Source organism: Durio zibethinus, chromosome 20 (genome assembly GCF_047325235.1).
Source record: "Durio zibethinus cultivar Kanyao isolate XHJ-2024 chromosome 20, ASM4732523v1, whole genome shotgun sequence".
Classification (NCBI taxonomy): Eukaryota; Viridiplantae; Streptophyta; class Magnoliopsida; order Malvales; family Malvaceae; genus Durio; species Durio zibethinus.
In genome coordinates this window covers 13,007,044-13,024,715 of record NC_143181.1, presented here as the reverse complement: position 1 = coordinate 13,024,715, position 17,672 = coordinate 13,007,044, and the positions used below count along the sequence as shown (strand labels likewise).

Genomic DNA, 17,672 nt, shown 5'->3' with positions numbered 1-17,672 from the left:
TGATATATGATATTAGCATAGATGATTAAAAAATGATTGGGCCTACGAAAAAAGACAAAGAGAGAATTATAAAATTAAGTACTTCATAAAAATATTTATTATTTGATTTAATAATAAAATAATTAATAAAAATATTTATAAGTAAAATTAATAAAAAGTTAAAATTATATATCAATATTTAAATGTACATATATTTTGATTAAATGTAATGTAACATATAATAATCATTTAAATTTTAAATTAACACCTATTAAACATTAAAGTGATAAAAATAAATTATATTTTTATTAATTTTATATGTTAAATTATGATATCAATTAATAAAAATTTGTGAGATCACCTTTTAGTAAATTTTCCGTCAAACAAATGAACCAACGGCCCTTTTTAATTTTACTTTTGTTCAAGCTTCTTGTTGACCCTAGGGTTGAAGCAGCAGATAACGCCACCACTCTATTCTCTCTCTTGCAAGCCCCTAACTCTCACTTCATCATGTCTCAATCTTCTCATTTTTTTTCTCTTACGATTCTTGTTTTTCTTCTAATATTTTCTAATTTTCTTCAACAATGGGAGCTTCGTTGCCTCCGAAGGAAGCTAACCTCTTCAAACTCATTGTCGTAAGGCTTCGATTCTCTTTTCTCTCTCATTTTTCAGTTCGTATCTACGTATTTCTAGTTGGTATTTATACTTGTATTTTGCTTTCTTATTTTTTGTTTATTCGATGGCACTTCTTTTTTCTTTTTGTTCTTTGCTTGCAAAACCCTAGCTGGGTACTGGTCTGTTTGCTTGCTGAGAAAATCGGTGGATATCAATCATAAATGGAAATTTGGACTAGATAAGCTTGTTTGTCAATTAGGTTTTTGCTTTTGGGCAATTTTTCGTATAAATTAAGTTCATTTTCTTTGTTCTGTTTAGCGATTGAAGCTTAATTAAGTTTATTGCTTTGCTTAATTTAGGTCAATGAATTCGATTTTGTTGAAAGGCAACTTTAAAAAATTGAATTTTGCTTTGACCTTTTTTTTTTTTAAAGTAAGGATGCTCGTTGTGCTTTCCTTTTACTGATAATTCATTTGTATCATCACGGAGAAAATTAGAGAAATGAAAATAAAAGGGTTTGGTGACTCTTCCTACTTTAGTAATTTCTCTTGCATGTTGCCAACTTTTTAAGATAGGAATTTTGTTGGTTCCTAATGGGAAACAATTGTGGCATTTTGGCTTTGATGCACATAAGCATTCAAGACAATAACAAACTTTGTGAAACAATCTATTTAAGAATTTGATAGATTGACTGGGACAATTTTTAATGTAATTGTAGGCTTTGCAGGTTAAACTTGAATATTTATATATTTTAAGAACTTGTTCGTATTAGATATAGAATAGCAACATTTGGATGTTTTCCACACGCTGTTGAGAGTTTTCCCCCCTTCCCTCTTATTTCTCCTAATTTATAGTGAAAACTAGAGTTTTGACTGGTGAATTCTTACTCTATTTTAACTTCTATAGTAATGGACTCTTGACAGTTTTTTTGCCTGATTTTTATGTAATTAATTTTTATCTGTTATTATACTCTAGCTAATTCTCAAAACTGAATTTTTATTGCTTTGGAGGTCCATGTGCTATTGCTAAAGCTCTTGTATATTTTATCATTGCAGAAATCATATGAAACTAAACAGTACAAGAAAGGACTGAAGGCTGCAGATGCAATACTGAAAAAATTTCCTGACCATGGAGGTCGTTTAATTTTAAGCACTTATTTATTTATTTGTTTTTGGCTGAGAGGCACTTATTGTTTAGTGTTTATGTTTGCATGGTTCTTGTAAATGTACCTGTATAAAGATGCAAGAACTCTGAAACAAAAAGAACTTTACACTTTAGAGGAAAAAGGGGCTGTCACTAGATAGTTTATGTTGTTATCAAGGTTATTGGTTTCGATAATCCTTACAAGAATGCCTCTAAGTTGACGTGATTGTTTCTGTAGACTGTATGTTCCTTTCTCATGTCTTATGATTGATGTCATTTGCATTTTTGAAAGCACTAGCTGTATCGTGACTAGTCCATGATTTATGATGGTTCTAGAGATAAGTGGAACATTCTAGCAGTATCAATGTGGAGATATTCTCTATCAACTGAATATATTGCATTAATTTCGGGTATATTAACCTATACAGTTTGAAATCTGCAATATTTGAATACCTTCTTCATCTTGGTTGGGTTTTGTGAATATTCATTAGTGTGCGATATTGGTAGAGTGTAGTAGCGTTTTGTTTAATATATCCATCCTTTTAAATATGCAGTTTCCAAGTAATATTTTATGCTATCTGGTAACTGTTTGTTTGTTGTGTTTGTATGTTGTCATATGGGCTTTTATTCATTATTGTCAGAAACATTGTCAATGAAGGGGTTAACCTTAAATTGCATGGATCGGAAAACTGAAGCTTATGAGCTTGTTCGGCTAGGTGTAAAGGTTATCTTATTTATTTTCTTTTGGTTGCTATAATGTCAAAGCAGTGTCACTTTTTCCAACATTGTTTTCATGTTTGTGTCTTAATGTAGAATGATGTAAAAAGTCATGTTTACTGGCACGTTTATGGTCTCTATCGGTCAGATAGAGAATACAGGGAGGCTATCAAATGCTATCGCAATGCTTTGAGAATAGATCCAGACAACATTGAAATACTACGGGACTTGTCACTCTTGCAGGTATACCTTATTTACCTTCCTTCTCTATGATTTGTACATCTAGACTCAGTGTTAAATCTAAGATGTTTATCTGTTGTATGCTTAATGTTAAGTAAGAACACTTACTTGTCATGGTATTTTTCAAACATTTAAAGGAGTTTCTCTGTATAAGATTTCTTGTAAGCTTTGTGGTTTGCCTAAAAGATTTTTCAGATTCCATTGTAGAATTTGAGAATCTTAAGTATTAGGGTACTTATAGGCAAGTCAATATTGCAACTAAAATAGTTTGGTGCCAACTTTTGTGCAACTGTAAGTTTCGTGGTAGTTGGTAAGAGCAGGTTCATTGTGGTAACTTAATATAACTGGATGAAAACACCAAGATCAGCTACATAGTTAGTAGTGAAGTGAAAATAAAATTTATGAAATTTGAAGCTGTTTAGTTGCTTGACGGAATCTACTAGTAGATGGATAGAAAAGGCATAATTATATTAAGATAGTAACAAAAGAGACGAAGATATATGGCTTAAAACAGAGGAATGGAATATGGAGATAACTCAACTAAAAGGGAGAGGCTGTATGAGACCATGAAAAAAATATCTTCTTGAACACTTAGAAAGTAGATGAGTCAGCTGGTTTTATAACTTTGAAAATTTAGATCATAGTTTTGGTAGAAACAATTTATGGCTTTAGGGGAAGGAAAAGGATATAACAGACATCATCTGATATTCTGGCAGCAGATTAATATGAGAGATGGTTCAGATTTAGTATCTTAATTGAAGGTTTTGTTTTGAGGCATACGCAAAAATAAAACATAAGTAATATGATCAGAAGCAACCAGTCTGATTTGATCCTTTTGTTCTCATTATACTGTAACAAGGAACCACCTTGAATTGATAGTTTCTGGTCTACCGCCACAGATCCTTTTCTCTCTCATTCTACTAGTTCCTTAATGGTTGAAAGTGTTTATAGAATGACAAGTAATATAATCAGAAGCAACCAGTCTGATTTGATCCTTTCATTCTCATTATCCTGTAAGAATCAACCACATTGAATTGATACTTTCTGGTCTACTGCAACAGAACCTTTTTCTCTCTCATTCTACTAGTTCCTTAATGGTTGAAGGTTTTAACATGAATGACTTTTGCAATTAGAAAGTGTTTATACTTTCTGGATCAGATCTGGTTCGGTTCTTCTCTTAACTTCATCTGCACATGTGCCTTACTGCTCCAGAATAGTAACAAAAGTCTGCATCTTTGATACTGAAATTGATGATTTTCATTTCTATTATTCTCCCTTGATGCTTTAGCGCTTGCCATATTATGGATTCTTAACTCATGATTTCAGATGATTAAGTCATTTGTTGGCATTAACTTATTTGTGCCCCCCCCCCCCCCCCTCTTTTATTTATGGTTTATATGCCTTGAAAAGTTAAAGGAAAAAGTATGAAGATGATGAGCATTTGTCTTTCTACTAAGATATGAAGTTTGAGAGAAATTTTTTTTTTGTTATATTATGTTATATTATGTTATTCTACTAAGATATGAAGTTTAAATTATGTTATATTATAAAGCAATTTTTTTTTTTTTTGTGGCTTTACACATACCTTAGTTGCAATAACTCCTCTTGCCCTACAGTTCAAATGCTCTCCCACAAATTATTAACTATTAAAAGAAGATGCAAATATTTGGATCTGCTTAAAAAATTTGTGTTCAAATGATGCTCAAGTCAAATTTAATTTAACAAGTATTCTAGATTATAGTTTCTGATTTTTATAAGGTTATATACTTGTTTCAAAGTTAGGATGGTGTTTTATGTTGTACTTAGGGGATTCTTATTATGTTGAGACCTTGTGGTATATGCCAAACAGGATAAAAATTTTGCTTGGTAGTCTCAATTTGCTTTCGTTATAGCTTTTGTAAGTTCATATTCTTGTGATGTTATTACTGAAAGGATTAAATGTTCCTTGCGGGCATATTGAAATTTGAGATTGTGGCTTTTTAAATGATAGGAAGGCGGCGCCTGGGATTTCTGTTGGGTTAAGGATGGAGAATTGCATGTTACTGTACCAGAATTTATTTGTTGATTATAGCTTTTTATATTGATCTTATTGATTTGATGGTGAAATGGAATGGGATGATATAGTGACAGGCCATGCAACAATTAAGTAATAGTTTTTGTGATTGATCCATTGTCCCATTTCTATGCTGGTGTTTCTTTCTCTGAAACTCTTGGCTTGAAACTGGTGATTACTTCAATTTTGAACCTTTTCTTTCTGCATTGTGATAATTATTGGATTTTGAACTGCAGATGCTATCTAAAGTTGCTTGATTCTCCTTTGAACTCACTGGCTGAAGAAGAGGATGACACATCAAAGACTCCTTCTCAGAAAAAGAAAACGAAGAAGCAGAGGAAGGCGGAACGAGCTAAGAAAGTATATCAGCTTGTTTTGGTGATTCTTGGCTAACACTCTCTTTGATGATTTCATTCTGATGCCGTGTATTATTTTAGGAGGCAGAGGAGAAAAATGAAGAATCAAGTTCTAGTGGCATCTCTAAGTCTGGGAAACAACATGTTAAACCTGTAGATCCTGATCCTTTTGGAGAAAAATTATTGAAGGTTACCTATTATTATCTTTTCCCTGTGCTTTAGATTCCCGATTAAAGTCCTCGTGCTGTAAAAATGTGTTATGCTAATGCCTATTAAGCTAAGACTGTTTAATCTGTATTTTTTTTTCAGACAGAGTATCCCTTGTCCGAAGCAACGAAACTCACCTGATTCTTTGGAGACGCACTTACTTTCTTTTGAAGTAAATATGAGAAAGCAGAAGATTTTGCCTGCCTTTCAGGTATTATATTTTCCAAGAATTGAACATGAGATGTGTTTCTTGTTCTTTTTGTGTTTGGTCAACTAGAACTGATATTTAATTGTCAGCTGGTGGTTTGTGAGGAAGCCCCTTCTCTTGTTTTCTCCTCTCTTTTTTCACTTGCTGCCTGTGGATATGTTCTTGAAGTAAAGAAACTATACCTTTTAACCAAACATCTTTTTCTTATTACTCTACTCACTCAATGAATTTATGTGTGAATTAGATAGTGTGCACGACATATCTTTGAGTTGTAGAACAATGGTTTTGTGCAGTAGTACTCTTACCATTTCATGAGCTCATATTAGTACATTTGTCTTGGTTTTATTTTGTTTTCCTGAAGGCTGTAAAGCAACTGCAAAGGCTGGATGCTGAGAATCCAGATTCACATCGCTGCTTGGTATGTAACATCTGCCTTACCATATTTGTGCACTGCCATGCACAACTGCATTCTTTTCTGTTCTTAGATACAAAGATCATGTAATCTTTACAATGCTTATTTGAATTTAATCTAATGCAGATTAAATTTTTCGATAAATTGGGCTCAATGCCTGCTCCATTAACTGATGCTGAAAAACTTGTTTGGAGTGTCTTAGAAGCTGAGCGTCCATCCATCAGGTTCTCTTTGAAATGGCTTTATGATAGCTATTCCCCCTACTAGAATTTTGTTGTATTACTGCTACTATTATTATTTTGATCCCTGATGCATTAAATCCCTTTATTTTCTCTTTCTGCAGTCAATTGCAGGAGAAAACTCTTAGTGAGGCGAACAAAGTTTTCCTTGGTAAACATGAAGGTATTATGACCTTTGCATAACATGATGCATTTTAGGTTCCTTGAGGTAGGTTGTATAATCATGCAATTTTCACTTTTTGGTTCTGCAGAATCTTTGATGCATATAGTGGCAGTTGCAGAAATGTTATATACCTTGGAGCACACCAAGAAACTTGAGGCTGTTAAGTTAATTGAAGATTCATGCAATAAAGTCATGCCAATGTAATGCTCTTAGTGTACATTAAAATTTTTGCTGTTTGATGTCGATTCCATGCATTGCAACTTACTCTTGAGATTAATTGTTTCTTTCTCTTTTGCTTGTCCAGGAATGGGGCACTTGGACCAGTACTGGCGTGGAAACTCAAGGACTGTATTGCAGCCCATAAACTCTTAGAAAAGGTTCTTATTGACCAAGATGCTACTTTGAGTAAGTATAATTCTCCACATAAATTGATGCTGACTAGAAATTTGACTTTGACTCCATTAACAACTAATGAAATTAATTACTGTTGTTTGTTTAGAAAGTATTTTAGTAAGAATATTAATGGTATTGAAATTTTGATATACTGTTAATTGAATATTATGTATTAGATGCCTAAAAATAAAACATTAAATTAGGATTTTTAAATTTATGGTTTCAACATAATTCAGTGATTTTTTTGAGAAGTATCTCACGAGTTCTGATTGCTTGTTGGTTTTTGTTATTATGATGCTTAATCTTTGAAAGTTGGATGCTGTGATTATTATTGGCATTTTAAAGAAAGGTGGACTTTCATGATAATAATTTTCTCACTTTCTTATTGATGTTTATTTAATTGAAGTTGCTAGCTATGTGACAAAATTATTCAAGAAATGATTGTTTATTCTTTGATTAGACCCTCTTTATTAATAGCTTATTAGACAATTGAAGTAAAATTATGTAGACAATTTGAAAGAGTGCTTTGCAGCAGGCGGAAAAAAGGAGCATCTTGAAGTTGTGCAAGCCATGACAATGCTTTTCTTCTGTTGCTTTGAGATCAAAATTTTCGCTGCTTTTCTAATCGTGAAATGCATTCCTTTGCAAATGTGTATAATTTATCCACATTTATGATTTTAGGGTTGAAATATATATATATATTCTTTTAATTTGCTTACCATTTGGTTGAGATCTTTAGAGATATCTGGCTCCATAGGTTTGCCCCAAAATTTGAGGCGCTATAGAAAATTTTTGGGTACTGCTGATGAAATCTTCTGGTCAGCATGGGAAGAACACTGTTTTAGAGCTAATCTTTGCCTTTAGAGCATGTTGTACTTCGCCCCTTTTATTAGTTGCCATTTATAAACACTACATAATGTGGAAAATTTTGCTATGGAGCTGACAAGAGTGGCTATCAAAAATTCCCGGTTTTGTTGTTCTAAGTCTCGTCTCTTATGGTTTGCTGTTTGAATTTTATTATGGAGGAAAGGTTGATAATTAGCAACAAAAAGTGGATTTTGATTGGATTATAAAATTTTATTATTAGTTGAAAAAGGTTAACCAAATCTTGTTGAGATGCTACATAAAATTATTTTTCTTTAAAATTTATATAATTTAAATTATTAATATAATTTTTAAAGTTATAATAGAACATATAAGTTTAATATCATAAATAAAAAGTAGTTATTTTTATTTTCGAAAAATTGAATCATTTTATACCAAGACGATTAATTAGATATAAATCAAATATAATATAAAATTATTATGTCTTATCTATTATTTTATGCATTAAACATAATGAAAAATATTAAATAATAAGTATTATATGTAATTGGATGATTAAATTGTTAAACACTTAATTTTTTTTGTTTGAGTAATTGTTAATTATTAGATTTTTAAAATTTTTTTTAACCAATCAAATTTGAATTGTCATATTATATTTTGATTTGTTAATTTTTTTAATACATTAAAATTTATTTGATTATAATTATAATTATAATTATAATTTTTAATGGTATATAATTTTATAAGAAACCAAAAAAAGTGTTTCCGTATATTTATAATTTTATCTCCTCAAACCCAACGATTATAGAAAAGCATGAAATCCCAATTTTTAAGCTTTGGAATATTCTTTAAAAAAACCTCAAAAAAAAAAAAATCTAAGTGATTAATTTTTAAAAATTTTAATTTATTAATTTAATTTGTATGAAAAAAAATTAAACATTTAAAATATTTTCAAATTTATAATTTTAAAATTTTGACTAAATTAAAATTTAATTAAATTACATATTATTTGAACTAATAATTATCCCAAAGGATCTCGCACCACAAGGTTTTTAAAAAAAATAAAATTTCATGTTTCTCCTTGCTAGTTTCCATGTACAATTTTATCAACATGTCGTTGAACCTTCTTTTCTTTCTTTCAGTATTTTATTGAGTTTTTCTTTTACTAACTATAATCAAGTAAGTCAATAAAGATTGGTGCAAATAATTAAAGTTTAAGATTTAGATGTAAAGTATTTAGATTTATGATAATCAGATTCAATCTTTAATGATTTTTTATTAATAAATAATTTATTAATTTTTAAAAATAAGATAACTTCTCTTATTTTTAAATATTTTTTACAAAAAAATATAATAAAATAAAAACGTCATAATATAAAGAGAATCGAAGAACACAAAATGTCTTCAAAAAAGATTTGATATATTTAACTCATTTTTCTTCTCAATTGATTCATTATTTCAATTTTTCGTTCATGATTTTGCTAATTTTCTCCTTGATAATATAGTTATCAACAATGTTTTAGAAGCTTATCATGGGGTGCAGTGATGGTTGACCCATGGAATCATAAACACCACCACGTGTCTTTAGGAATAGGACTAATGAGAAGGGGAGGGTCCTCCCCTTATTTTGAGAAAAGTCTAAATTTCTAAACCACCAAATAAAATGATCAGCTCTTTTTTTTTTTTTTGGTGAATTGGTGAGGGTTTTTTTTGTAATTGCAGATATTTATTAGTCTTTCACCATCCTTCTGGCCAATTTTGAGAAACAATACTATCATGGGGTGCAGTGATGGTTGACCCATGGAATCATAAACACCACCACATGTCTTTGGGAATAGGACTAATGAGAAGGGGAGGGTCCTCCCCTTATTTTGAGAAAAGTCTAAATTTCTAAACCACCAAATAAAATGATCAGCTCTTTTTTTTTTTTGGTGAATTGGTGAGGGTTCTTTTTGTAATTGCAGATATTTATTAGTCTTTCACCATCCTTCTGGCCAATTTTGAGAAACGATACTATTCTTTCTCACTAGTCATCCTTGCAACTTTTAAGCTTTGGCTTGGCTGGGCTTTTGGTTAAAGTTTGGTGTGGGGGTAATTTAGATTTTAATTTAGAATTGCTTTTGCTAACATTCGCATCCTCCATTCTTCCTCAACTTTGTTTTCTTTAGAAAAATGAAATTTCTTTTAAAATTGATGGGGCTCCTCCACTCTTTCTATTTTCCTTTTTTTTCTTCTGAAGTGTATTTTTTTTTTCATTTATATAAAAGAAGCAGAGCTGATTTTCATCAAATATGTTTTTCATTTAGTCACTACGTTTATTTTAAATACAAAATAGTCAATTTTTAATTTAAAATTTAATTGGTTAAGTTTCGATGGTTAGATTTTTTGGCATTTTAAATTTAAAACCCACTGTCTTCAGCCATTCTTCTATCATTTCAATTTTCTTTCTCTCAAATTTAGGTTTTTCATTTTTGGATTCCCTTTCGGCTTGGAATATAGATTATTGTCGATAATATCGACATCAAGCAAGTAATGAGTCGATTCAACTTTCCTTGAGATTGGGCATCAAGATTAGGTTGGGAAATTAGGGTTCTTGATCTGATAAGAGGGAAAGTAATTCCTTTGAGGTGAAGGAATTTTTCTCGGCCATTGGTCAATCCAAACAAAGTAGAGAATTAGTTGGTGGAGGACAAATTGGAATGTGTGAGGAATTTGGAGACCTTCTGAAGGTTTGATTTCTACCATCTTAATTTTATTTAAATTTTTTTACTTCAAATAATGCCCGATTTGATTTTTTTTTTTATTTTTTTCTGATGATAAAATGTGTTCTCGTTATAGACTGTAGATAATGATGTTGCTAGTGTAAGCTATTTTATTATGTCTTAGCTGTTAGTCATATTAATTTGATTTTCTGTTTGGTATTTTTTTTTAATGAGCTCCAAATGGTACCTTGGGATGTTCTGTTCATTATATTTACTCTGGATTTCTTCTCTCTCTTATTTATAGAATCACATGATGCAAATCCAACGAAAACCTTACTTTTTTGTAGAGCTATCAAGCTTTCTCCCCTTTTCTAGAGAGAGGAGGGGCGGCTATTTTTACAAATACTCTTGTAGCGATCTTGTTTTTCTTGATGGCTTGATAAGAAATTATGTGACAAAAATCTAGTGATGTGCTTCTACAATAGACACAGTCCATTCGATGGGTTGTGATATTCTTAGATAATCTAGAAATAGATAGTTGTGGTATTATGCTGAAATACTTTATTGATGTCTTGATGTGATAATAGTAAGAACTCTAGGTGGTTAAAATTACGCTTTCATATGCTTCACCCCTAGAGAGTTGACATGGTGGCTAATTCTTTCATTAGTGGCTATCTTTATCTCATTCTTTTAGTTAAACTGACTTTCCTATATAAAAACCTTTTGACGGTGGGCCAAGTTACGGCATGATTGAAATAAAGTGTCAAACTCTAGAGCTTTTGGGATTTGACTCATGCAGTGAGGATGTATTTAAATTGTTTTCTTCCTGTAACCCACATTTGTTATGTATTCATTCATGAGAATTGTAATTATTGCTGTTACAATGTGCATCATTATTGCCAATAAATGCTACTTCCTTTATGATATGTGATGAATGTTCTAGGACTTATATTAGAACTTTGTTTTCTCAATTTTTAGAGGATACCACTTGATTTACTGCAAGGAAACAAATTTCGTAAAGCGGCAATTGATTACATTAAGCCTCTTCTAACCTTTATATCCAAGTGAGATTTTTTTTTTTTTATTAGTTTGACTGTTGTTTTTTAGTTTGTTGGGTGAAATAATGATATATTTTTTCTGTGGCCTCAGGGGGTTCCATCTTTATTTCAGACCTTTCTCCCTTGTACGGTCACCCTAGAAAGGTAAGTTTTCTTACTTACATATTCTAAAAATAGAATTAAGTTTCTAAATATTGATTCTCCTAAACTGCTTAGCAACTGATTGGAGCTTGATTTCATTAGGATTGATTACCTGCTTTGTTGACACTTATACAGGCAGACATATTGGAACAACTTATTTTTGAGTTGGAGCATTCAATTAGGACTGACGGCAGATACCCTGATAGGTAGTATATGCTTTAAACCCTTGCGTAATATTTTAGTAAGTCTTAAAAGCAAATAAATGTTTAGATTTACTACTTTTTGAGGTAATATAGACTTTCAGCCCTTATGTGATATTCTAGTAAGTCTTAACAGTGTCCAAATGTTTAGATATTGGGTATAGTCTGATTGCAAGTTTATCTTTTACTGCTTATTGTTTGGTGAAGTCCTCAGTCATTTATGTGTTGTTATCTATTAAACAAGTACATAATGGTTGTCCCATATGGTTGCATGTGAAGTTTCTATGTTTTTGTTTGTATGCTAATACACAAGCACGCATTTGGTATTATGCTGAGTCATTTCTTGCTTGTGTTTCATATTGAGTGCAGGACAGTGAAAGAGCCCCCTTCAACACTTTTATGGATTTTATTCTTTTTGGCTTAGGTGGGTAACCATCAGGTTTCCTAACCCCATGGGCCATGGCCTTTTCTTCTTTTCTTGCTATAAATATTTGGTGCTTTCTTTGCATTTGAGTAACTTTGAATTTATTGATGCAGCATTATGACAGAAGAGGACAATATGACGTTGCTTTTTCAAAAATTAATGAGGCCATAGAGCACACACCAACTGTAATTGATATATACTCTGTCAAGGTTTGTTCTCGTCTTCAATCTTCAAATTTTTGCAATGGCTTCATCTGCTGGGTTTTATATTTTTGTCAGCTGGATTCTTTTATTTTATTTTTTTCTTATATTTTGAATTCTTTTTGCCTGGTTTGTCTCACATCTCACAAGGCATAGCATTACCTGAAAATCTTTCTAGATATTGCCCTGGAGTTATTGTTCACTTGTAAGAGACTTATCACTTTCTATGATACTGACCTTGATTGAATATATTATTTTGCACTAAATTGTGCAAAGTTGATATGCATTCATTTAAAATGCATACTAGTTTTTCTTTGTGGACCTTAAGTCTTGATGGGCATTGGGCAGGCATATAACCTCCTTTCTTAGGTTTTGGGGTTTTTGGTACATGGCTATTGTTTCTTGATGAACCTCTTTAATCTTTTGGAGAAGTTCTTGGAATTTTCTTGAAGCTGGGTCTATGTGTATATTATTTACTTCTCTTTGGTGACAGAGTCGGATACTGAAACATGCTGGTGATTTGGTAGCTGTGGCTTCATTGACAGATGAAGCTAGGTGTATTGATCTTGCAGATCGCTATATAAACAGTGAATCTGTGAAGCGAATGTTGCAGGCTGATCAGGTTCTGAAGCTCCCCCCTTCATCTTTTGTCATAGTTAATATTTGTCACTAAATTTCTTTCGGTATTATTGTACTGTTCACAAACTTTTTCTACTCTTGAAGGTGGCTTTGGCAGGAAAAACTGCTGTTTTGTTCACGAAAGATGGGGCCAGCACACCAACCTTCATGACATGCAGTGCATGTGGTCTGTTTTTGTTTATTACCTTCCACATGTCGTTGTCTCTAATTATAATTTGGGTACACCTACTAAGTGTTATCCATCTTTTGAAGGTATGAACTTGCTTCTGATGAAAGTTACTTTCGACATGGTGATCTTGGACGAGCCCTAGAGAAATTTATAGCTGTGAAGAAGCACTATGCTGATATTACTGAAGATCAATTTGATTTCCACTCTTATTGTTTGCGGAAAATGACACCTCGTTCATATGTTGGAAAGCTAAAATTTAAAGATTGGTTGCATTCACTTGCTTATTTTCACAAAGTAGCAGCTGGAGCCATCAGGTGAACATTTTTGTTAGGATCTGCAAGCTTTTCAATGATTTGCAATAGACTTAGAAACCAAAAAAAATGAGTGTATCCCCTTTATAACTTTAGTTATAGATTGGATCCATACCTTCAATTAGTTATAGTATCTCAAGTAAAAAAATTAGTATTGTTCTTTTTTTCTTTCAATAAAAAAAATTCTTAATTTGATTTATATTATAATGTAATAATATAACAACAATTATGAGTCTAGGTAAACCCCATAACGAAAGTCATTGCACGGCAACAAAAAGTTCAACCCAACAATGAAAAGCAGCTTGAGGTTTTTGTTCTTTTCATCCCTATGCCATTATGAAAAATTTTATCTTTACGAGTACCCATTTGCATGTTCATTGATTTATGATTTGGGTGTGAGTTTTTTGGTTTCATTTTGTGTCTTTTGTCATCTATTGTCTTGCTTATAAGTACTCCAGTTTAAGGTACCCATTTGCCTGTACTGCTAGTTCATACATTTGAAGATTTTATCTTGGTTAATGAGGAGGTCAAATAATTTGATAGAATTTCAAGCTATTGCTATTAGAAATTACCTTCTGCAGATGTTTAGCTCAGAAATCAGATTGATTTAGTTACATATATGAGGGTTGATTAGGAGACACTGTCTGGTGTAATATAAAAGATTTTGGCTGAGGGGCTCAAATGAGCAAGTTCAAGTCATGAAAGAAGCCTCATTGTGTAAAAAATGCTGAATCCTAAAGGCTAGGAACATTTTTCAAATGACTCTTCTTGGTTTCTCATCCTTCATTGGCAGGATTGAGGCTGAGTAATGATCCTCTTTATGAGGGAAGATTACTCAAAAGGCTGTTTAGAAAGCATTCTCCAAATTGCTATAAAAACCAACCATCATAGCAAAACAGCAGTGTCTGTGTTTCTTCATTTTTGGGTTTTGCCACACACTGAAATACCTTTTGCATATCAACAGGAGCTGACCTCAACCTCTGGACCTTGTGATCCTTTATGTTCAGTTGATGAAGCTAGCTCGTTAGATTTTGAAGTTACTTACCAGCCAAAGACTAATTTGTTGAAAACTTTTGGTGTTTTCACAGCAGCTTTAACAGGGACTGTGGCAATTAACCTATCATGGGTTTCAGGTTTATCTTTAATTTCTTGTGCAATCCTTTCTTTGTAGGTTTTAATCATTTTTCATCTTTGGCCAATATTTTGCATATTCTTGTATTATGCACAGAAGCCTTTCTTAATTTGATCTAATTTCATAATGCATATTTCTATGGCATTGCTTTTTGTAATAGGATATGCAGGCATTATCTTTGAAGAATTTCTAGCCTTCAATAAAAGTGGAATAGATTGTTGATGGCTGTGAGTTTATGGGTGGTAAGGAGCATAGGGGTAAGAATGATTCTCAGATGTTAAGGATTGGACTGTGTTTTTTTGCTGTCCCTCTTCTTGTAGTTTGCATCATATTTATCATTCTCATAAATTGGGATGAAAACACAAAATTCTGTTGCGTATTGGATGCTTTATTCAGTACTATGTCAGGTTTCAACCTGTTTCTCTCATGTTCATTGGTGGTGGCCTCATGACCTGGTATTCATTCAAGAGTTAATGAAATACAGGATGCTTGGGCTCTAAACTTATTTCCTGATCTACTAGTTTTATTGGTCTATGTTTTTGGTGAACAATGGCTTGTCTTTTTATGAAGTGATCATTGCAATTTAATATCCTTTATTTTTAATTTATGCTGGAGCCCACTTCCCATTTAAGGAAGGAGCATCTCCAATTTAAACCAATTCCAAGGAACTATCCTAGCAATGAATTAAGATAGCAAAACTAGGTACCTACCCCCATGGTCAATTGGGAGAGCCAAAGTTTGTGTTTGTGTGTGGCTTGTTACCATCACTAGGAATTCTGCAAATGGTTACTATGATTATCTCCCTTTATTAATGGAATTCTATGGTCTACTTATGCTGATGCATCTGACTTATGTATGGAAAACTTTTTTTTTATCATTTTCTTATTTATTTCCTCCTTTATCTGTTAATACTTGTGTAATAATGCTTGGGCCATTCACATTTGTAGGCTCCTTCAATTGATTTAGCTATTTCAGAGCTGACACATGCATCTGCTGAATCGTTTTTTCTTGCTTGGTGCAATGACCATTGTAGAGATAGTTGATGCCCCTCAAGGATTTGAGCTGGTTATTGACAATATAACCACTCTAAAGCCACGGACTCTGCTGTGGGTGGTGAGTTGATTTCTTTCGGCTATAGTCATACTGACAATTTTATCATTAATGGTTCATATATGAATCTTGTTGAGAGTTCAATTGCATGGTGAAGCATACCCTATGGCCTAATTTACCCACTGACCGTGAAATTTGGCTGGTGGGTATAAACCAATGATGTAGATGATTACAACTGATAAGATGGATTCAGAAGAATCTTAAATGTTCGTACTTATGTGTCATGGTCAAAGTTATTGACCTGCCGAAGAAAATTGGAGAAAGGATAAAAAAAAATGCAAAAGTTATGTTAAAGTATTCATTAGTTGCTTTTCATGATTCAAGTCCAATCTCACCTCCTGGAAATTAAAAAAATAAGCTCTTAAAATATTTAAATCTTGGCCCATTCATGTCCCAAACCAGTGCACTAGAAGAGCCTCTGTAGTTAATTTTCAATTATAAGATAGAGATTTGATGTTGCAACTTAATCAAAAAAACCTTAATTATGTCTTACCTTGAAGAATAAAGCAAACGATGGCCTTTAGTATTTGCCCTAAGCCTTAATTATAAATATTCTTGTTTGATTAAAATCTCTTTTAGCATTTGCCAATTAATAGATGTTAGTATCTTGGATTTTTGTAATTATCATTGAGAAACTACTTTTTTAGGAAGATCAATTTTCATTTAATGTTTTGCTCATAGAAATCTATTAATTTTTGCATTAATGATCCTAAAATGGAGAGAGGTTATCTAGGTGAGTACAAATACCAATATTTTCATCATGTTTTTTTATGGCATTGGTTGTAAAGTAGTGGGATATTCACGGAACAAATGTAATTTTTTTAATGAATTTTTCTTTTTGGTTCCAAAGGAACTTATCGAGGCTACTGCTTTGCTATACCATATGTTGAATGATATGCCACTTCAAAAGAAAGCTTACCTTTTTTCATATTGTATTCTCTAAAACTCCAAATATGCGTCTTTTTCCGTCTTTCATTAGATGTTTGTTCTCATTGAGTTTTTCTTATGTTATGTTATGATTATTCATTGAGAAAGTAAGTTAATGTTGTCTTAAGGTTAGGGTTAAATCTTTAACAATATAAGTCCTATTTAGAAAGTAATGGATAATTATCTTAGGGTTGTATTGGGGTTAATTTATTTAGTATATATTGGAGGTTTTGAGTTTAGGTTAAGGTTCAGGTTATAATACTTCATTTGTGAGCTTGGGGTTGTTCAATCAGTAAAATGAGTTGGTAATGAATGTGGTTAGCTGTTGCTTTATTCATTTCTTATTGCCTTACTTTTACTTTATTTCCTAGCTGTCCTTGTCTTCATTTTGTTTATTTGCTGCATTGGTTTTGATCAGTTTTGGCTTGCTTTTTTTGTAGTTGTTGCATGGCCTCTAAGTTCTTCTATTTTTATTTCTCAAATAGCATTGTTATAGTTATACTTGGGGGAAACACTAAAATTTTCCTATGGCATGACAATTGTGTTTAACTCAACTAGTATGTAATTGTTATATAACACGTTGAATGGAAACAATAATATCCCTAAGCATCTCTATTGATGTCTTTTCTTGTTGGGATTTTGTTTTTATGTTCGGTTTTGGTCCACTAAGATTATTGGTTCCATGACAATTGCATTTAACTTAAGTGGTATGGACTTATTATATCACATCTTGCTGATTTTAGAATGGTATGTGACTTTGAATGAAGCTTCCTCTTGTTATTTGGCTCTTTGAAATGGAAACATAATATTCCTAAGCATTTTTGTAGATATCTTTTCTCATTAAGATTTTATTATATCACATTCTTCTTGTTTCATTCTTTCATTTTTTGTGTACATGAGTTGAGTTTTGTAATTTTGCTTTTGAAAAAATCTTTGAATTGTGGTTTCGTAAGTATGATTGTTATTTGCTAGTCTCTATGGAGCTCAATGGATTGTGTGCTTGCAATTTTGCAAGATGGGAAGAATTAGAGATTCAAATTTGGATAGCTGTGTGTTGTGCATGTTAGGAGTTAGTTATTTTTTGTTGGTTCAACTTTATTGCTTGATGG

At 32.0% G+C, this 17,672-nt stretch overlaps 1 pseudogene across 1 annotated transcript; it reads left to right on the top strand.

The window, feature by feature from the left end:
• The first annotated feature begins 406 nt into the window (after positions 1-406).
• Positions 407-16,011, top strand: LOC111298313 (N-terminal acetyltransferase A complex auxiliary subunit NAA15-like; annotated as a pseudogene). Its single transcript, XR_016330702.1, has 24 exons — positions 407-614; positions 1,650-1,728; positions 2,379-2,461; positions 2,551-2,697; positions 4,473-4,528; positions 4,685-4,738; positions 4,984-5,125; positions 5,185-5,292; positions 5,417-5,521; positions 5,880-5,936; positions 6,057-6,154; positions 6,274-6,332; positions 6,421-6,532; positions 6,637-6,737; positions 11,402-11,454; positions 11,587-11,657; positions 12,021-12,075; positions 12,189-12,284; positions 12,769-12,897; positions 12,999-13,080; positions 13,167-13,397; positions 14,486-14,527; positions 14,687-14,783; positions 15,474-16,011. The product of XR_016330702.1 is annotated as an N-terminal acetyltransferase A complex auxiliary subunit NAA15-like (transcript).
• Positions 16,012-17,672: the final 1,661 nt, after the last annotated feature.